This window comes from Oncorhynchus kisutch, linkage group LG17 (assembly GCF_002021735.2).
Source record: "Oncorhynchus kisutch isolate 150728-3 linkage group LG17, Okis_V2, whole genome shotgun sequence".
Classification (NCBI taxonomy): Eukaryota; Metazoa; Chordata; class Actinopteri; order Salmoniformes; family Salmonidae; genus Oncorhynchus; species Oncorhynchus kisutch.
In genome coordinates this window covers 86,682,591-86,688,590 of record NC_034190.2, presented here as the reverse complement: position 1 = coordinate 86,688,590, position 6,000 = coordinate 86,682,591, and the positions used below count along the sequence as shown (strand labels likewise).

Genomic DNA, 6,000 nt, shown 5'->3' with positions numbered 1-6,000 from the left:
AGGGTGTGTTGAGTGGTGGCGGCCCATCCTCTCAGGCCGTAGATCTGTACCAGAACAGAGGGAGGGATCCTGAGAGGAGTGGAGTGACTAGTAGATCTGTACCAGAACAGAGGGAGGGATCCTGAGAGGACTGGTGTAGTAGATCTCTACCAGAACAGAGGGAGGGATCCTGAGAGGAGTGGAGTGACTAGTAGATCTGTACCCGTACAGAGGGATAAACCAACAAGTGATATATGTTTCAGTAAGATTGGATTTATAGCATTTATAGCAATGTTATCAACTGTCCTGCAGGGATGGAAGGTAAGTCGCAGAAAAGTGAGGTTGTGGTGGCAGCTGCAGAGAAGTATTTGGGTGTACTAGACTTGACATCAGAGTTACAGAATTTGTTCTTAATTAACTGACTTACCTAGTTAAATAAAAGTTAAATAACGGAAAAATAGTAGGCGGCGGTAATGCAGCATTTATTAGATGCCAACCGCCGAAGAAGAGACGGGCCGCGAGCATGAACTGCGTCATAGCAAGATTATTTTTCTCGCGCCTGCGCGGAGCAATGCTGGTAAAATAAGCGAATAAATGACGTGACTCTTTTGGGCTGTAAGCGAAAGTTTATCAGTCAAATAGGTTACATATTTTAAAAAATTTTCAGCCTACGTATGTTGATTTCCATCATGGGCATAAAGCCTAGGCAGGCAACGGCAAGTCCAGTACTGTTCATGTAGAAGTACGAGACTTGGTTGTTTTAGAAACGACTCGGGTTTATTAGCATCCTCTTGAGCTAGCAAAGTAACAACACTTTAACACAGGAACGGTGGCTCCCGTAGGACATTTTTAAGGTGAGTCAAAAGGAACTCGCAACAAGAACTCCCCGGGGATAAATAGCTAACAAATACACATGTTTATTATGGATGTATGACCATTTACGTTGGCATACTCTATGCATTGACTCTCGCAAAATAATGTCACGCCTTTGACAGGCGTCTTCGTGTGATTTGAGAAGGGACGTTCCCGCATCTGCACGAATCTCTATACTTTTTGGGTCCATTTTTAAGCTACGACTCCATCACACAGCGTTGGACTAGTAACCGAAAGGTTGCTAGATCGAATCCCCCGACCCGACAAGGTAAAACAAATCTGTCGTTCTGACTCTGAACAAGGCAGTTAACCCACTGTTCCTAAGCTGTCATTGTAGATAAGAATCTGTTCTTAAACTGACTTGCCTTGTTCAATTAAAACGTAGTCAGGGGCGCTCCAGTACAGTAGATGGCGGTAATGCACCATAATGTTGGATGCCACCCGCCGATATTTATTTGGTTTTGGTATTTTATGAGGATCCTCATTAGCTGTTGCAAAAGTAGTAGCTACTCTTCCTGGGGTCCACACAAAACATGAAACATAATACAGAACATCATTAGACAAGGACAGAACTACATAAAAAAAATTGAGGGCACACACTATCTAGGTCAAATAGGGGAGAGACGTTGTGCCGTGAGGTGTTGCTTTATCTGTTTTTTGAAACCAGGTTTGCTGTTTATTTGAGCGATATGAGATGGAAGGAAGATCCATACAATAAGGGCTCCATATATTAACCTTTATTTAACTAGTAGGCAAGTCAGTTAAAAACAAGTTCTTATTTACAATGACGGCCTACACCAGCCAAACCCTAACCTGAACGATGCTGGGCCAATTGTGCACCGCCCTATTGGTGGGGGTAGTGTCCTTCACCCCACCTGTCAGACACTGTTTTCCCGCTTTTCTGTTAACGACGGCGAGGGCAAGCGTGAGTGAAGTACACTGTGTGCTAGCTAGTCCTTGGGGCGGCAGTGTAGCCTAGTGGTTAGAGCATTGGACTAGTAACCGAAAGGTTGCAAGTTCAAATCCCCGAGCTGACAAGGTACAAAATCTGTCGTTCTGCCCTTGAACAGGCAGTTAACCCACTGTTCCTAGGCCGTCATTGAAAATAAGAATTTGTTCTTAACTGACTTGCCTAGTAAAATAAAGGTTAAAAAAATAAATAATTTTTTTTTTAAAAGGAGCACTCCGGTACACAGCAGGAGGGAGGTGACACTGTGTGCTGCTAGCTAGCTAGCACATAGTGTCGCTAGCACACGGTGTCGCCCCCGCCTCACACCTGCTGTGTACCGATAGACGGTGTCCTTCGCCTGTCGAGGACTATTAGCTAGCTAGCAGCACACAGTGTCGCCCCCGCCTCACACCTGCTGTGTACCGGAATAGCTAGAGGTAGGCGGGGGCGACACCGATAGACGGTGTCCTTCGCCTGTCGAGGACTATTAGCTAGCTAGCAGCACACAGTGTCGCTAGCACACGGTGTCGCCCCCGCCTCACACCTGCTGTGTACCGATAGACGGTGTCCTTCGCCTGTCGAGGACTATTAGCTAGCTAGCAGCACACAGTGTCGCTAGCACACGGTGTCGCCCCCGCCTCACACCTGCTGTGTACCGATAGACGGTGTCCTTCGCCTGTCGAGGACTATTAGCTAGCTAGCAGCACACAGTGTCGCTAGCACACGGTGTCGCCCCCGCCTCACACCTGCTGTGTACCGATAGACGATGTCCTTCGCCTGTCGAGGACTATTAGCTAGCTAGCAGCACACAGTGTCGCTAGCACACGGTGTCGCCCCCGCCTCACACCTGCTGTGTACCGATAGATGGTGTCCTTCGCCTGTCGAGGACTATTAGCTAGCTAGCAGCACACAGTGTCGCTAGCACACGGTGTCACCCCCGCCTCACACCTGCTGTGTACCGATAGACGGTGTCCTTCGCCTGTCGAGGACTATTAGCTAGCTAGCAGCACACAGTGTCGCTAGCACACGGTGTCGCCCCCGCCTCACACCTGCTGTGTACCGATAGACGGTGTCCTTCGCCTGTCGAGGACTATTAGCTAGCTAGCAGCACACAGTGTCAACCCCGCCTCACACCTGCTGTGTACCGGAATAGCTAGAGGTAGGCGGGGGCGACACCGATAGACGGTGTCCTTCGCCTGTCGAGGACTATTAGCTAGCTAGCAGCACACAGTGTCGCTAGCACACGGTGTCGCCCCCGCCTCACACCTGCTGTGTACCGATAGACGGTGTCCTTCGCCTGTCGAGGACTATTTTCCCACCGTTCTCTTAAAGACTGTGAGGGTAGATGTTCCGCAGACGGGCGTGAAGGACACCGCCTTGCGTCTTCTGCTAGCTAGAAAAGAGGACTCCGGTAAACAGCAGACGGGGTGAAAATTATATACTTTTATTTCACTTTTGACCCACAGTCACAAGCATGAAGATGTCGTGCTTGAGGGGGGACGTTCATGCAGGAACCAATGGGGGTGGGTCATGCAGGAACCAATGGGATGCTCGAGGGGGGGGTCATAAAGGAACCAATGGGATGCTCGAGAGGGGGGTCATAAAGGAACCAATGGGATGCTTGAGGGGGGGTCATGCAGGAACCAATGGGATGCTCGAGGGGGGGTCATAAAGGAACCAATGGGATGCTCGAGAGGGGGTCATAAAGGAACCAATGGGATGCTCGAGGGGGGGTCATGCAGGAACCAATGGGATGCTTGAGGCGGGGTCATAAAGGAACCAATGGGATGCTCGAGAGGGGGTCATAAAGGAACCAATGGGATGCTCGAGGGGGGGTCATGCAGGAACCAATGGGATGCTTGAGGCGGGGTCATGCAGGAACCAATGGGATGCTCGAGGGGGGGGTCATGCAGGAACCAATGGGATGCTTGAGGGGGGGGGGTCATGCAGGAACCCTGAATTGTGGGCTGCAGTTGGACACTTGTGTATTTGCTTGCGCTGTACATAAGTGTATTATTAGAGCGAGCCAGTGGACTTCTGGTAAATATGCTTTAGTGGGGGCCTCCCGAGTGGCGCAGTGGTCTACGGCACTGCATTGCAGCGCTAGAGGCGCCACTGCAGATCCATGCTCCCGGGCTGTGTTGTAGCTGGCCGCGAGACCCATGAGGCAGCACACAATTAGCCCAGCGTCGTCCGGGTTAGGGTAGGGTTTGGCCGGGTTGTCCTTGTCCCATCGCGCTCTAGCGATTCCTGTGGCGGGCCGGGCGCCAGTTGGACGGTGTTTCCTACAACACATTGGTGCGGCTGGCTTCCGGGTTAAGCGAGCAGTGTGTCAAGAAGCAGTGCGGCTTGGCATGGTCGTGTTTTGGAGGACACATTCAAATTAAATCAAATCAAATGTATTTATATAGCCCTTCGTACATCAGCTGATATCTCAAAGTGCTGTACAGAAACCCAGCCTAAAACCCCAAACAGCAAGCAATGCAGGTGTAGAAGCACGGTTTGCCCTCGACCTTCGTCTGTCCCGAGTCCGTATGGGAGTTGCAGCGATGAGAAAAGACTAACTACCAATTGGATATCACAAAATTGGGGGGGGGTCAAAAATATATTAAATAACTTTTTATAAATGTTATTTATTATGAGATTTTTTAAAAGATACAGCGCCTTGAGAAAGTATTCAGCCCCCTTGAACTTTGCGACCTTTTGCCACATTTCAGGCTTCAAACATAAAGATATAAAACTGTATTTTTTTGTGAAGAATCAACAACAAGTGGGACACAATCATGAAGTGGAACGACATTTATTGGATATTTTAAACTTTTTTAACAAATCAAAAACTGAAAAATTGGGCGTGCAAAATTATTCAGCCCCCTTAAGTTAATACTTTGTAGCGCCACCTTTTGCTGCGATTACAGCTGTAAGTCGCTTGGGGTATGTCTCTATCAGTTTTGCACATCGAGAGACTGAAATTTTTTCCCATTCCTCCTTGCAAAACAGCTCGAGCTCAGTGAGGTTGGATGGAGAGCATTTGTGAACAGCAGTTTTCAGTTCTTTCCACAGATTCTCGATTGGATTCAGGTCTGGACTTTGACTTGGCCATTCTAACACCTGGATATGTTTATTTTTGAACCATTCCATTGTAGATTTTGCTTTATGTTTGGATCATTGTCTTGTTGGAAGACAAATCTCCGTCCCAGTCTCAGGTCTTTTGCAGACTCCATCAGGTTCTTTTCCAGAATGGTCCTGTATTTGGCTCCATCCATCTTCCCATCAATTTTAACCATCTTCCCTGTCCCTGCTGAAGAAAAGCAGGCCCATGGCCTATGGACAGAGTCTCCCACCTCAGCTGTAGATCTCTGCAGTTCATCCAGAGTGATCATGGGCCTCTTGGCTGCATCTCTGATCAGTCTTCTCCTTGTATGAGCTGAAAGTTTAGAGGGACGGCCAGGTCTTGGTAGATTTGCAGTGGTCTGATACTCCTTCCATTTCAATATTATCGCTTGCACAGTGCTCCTTGGGATGTTTAAAGCTTGGGAAATCTTTTTGTATCCAAATCCGGCTTTAAACTTCTTCACAACAGTATCTGGGACCTGCCTGGTGTGTTCCTTGTTCTTCATGATGCTCTCTGCGCTTTGAGACTATCACAGTGCAGGTGCATTTATACGGAGACTTGATTACACACAGGTGGATTGTATTTATCATCATTAGTCATTTAGGTCAACATTGGATCATTCAGAGATCCTCACTGAACTTCTGGAGAGAGTTTGCTGCACTGAAAGTAAAGGGGCTGAATAATTTTGCACGCCCAATTTTTCAGTTTTTGATTTGTTAAAAAAGTTTGAAATATCCAATAAATGTCGTTCCACTTTATGATTGTGTCCCACTTGTTGTTGATTCTTCACAAAAAAATACAGTTTTATATCTTTGTTTTTGAAGCCTGAAATGTGGCAAAAGGTCGCAAAGTTCAAGGGGCCGAATACTTTCGCAAGGCACTGTATATAATGAGAAAGTGTTGGGATCAGGTACATCTACATTTATCCACCCCCAAAATGTATATTTATGAGGAATTATCCCCACCCACAACTTCTCACCTGAATGCATTTCTTTCTTTTATAAGGGGTTGGGAAAAAGCAGAAATTGGGGTTGAGAGTTACCTGTTAAGAAGATAAATTGCTGGAATGGGTAAGACCAGATCACTT

General features: G+C 47.5%; 1 protein-coding gene across 4 annotated transcripts in view; it reads left to right on the top strand.

The window, feature by feature from the left end:
* The first annotated feature begins 275 nt into the window (after positions 1-275).
* uba1 (ubiquitin-like modifier activating enzyme 1) overlaps positions 276-6,000 on the top strand; it is a 54,682-nt gene continuing 48,957 nt past the window's right edge. For 2 of the 4 annotated variants that reach the window (XM_031794886.1, XM_031794887.1), the window contains exon 1: positions 276-300. The gene's annotated coding sequence lies outside the window, so the exon portion shown is untranslated. Of the gene's footprint in view, positions 301-661; positions 834-1,095; positions 1,121-6,000 lie in introns of those variants that run through there. The other 2 variants (XM_031794890.1, XM_031794891.1) reach the window with 2 other exon arrangements.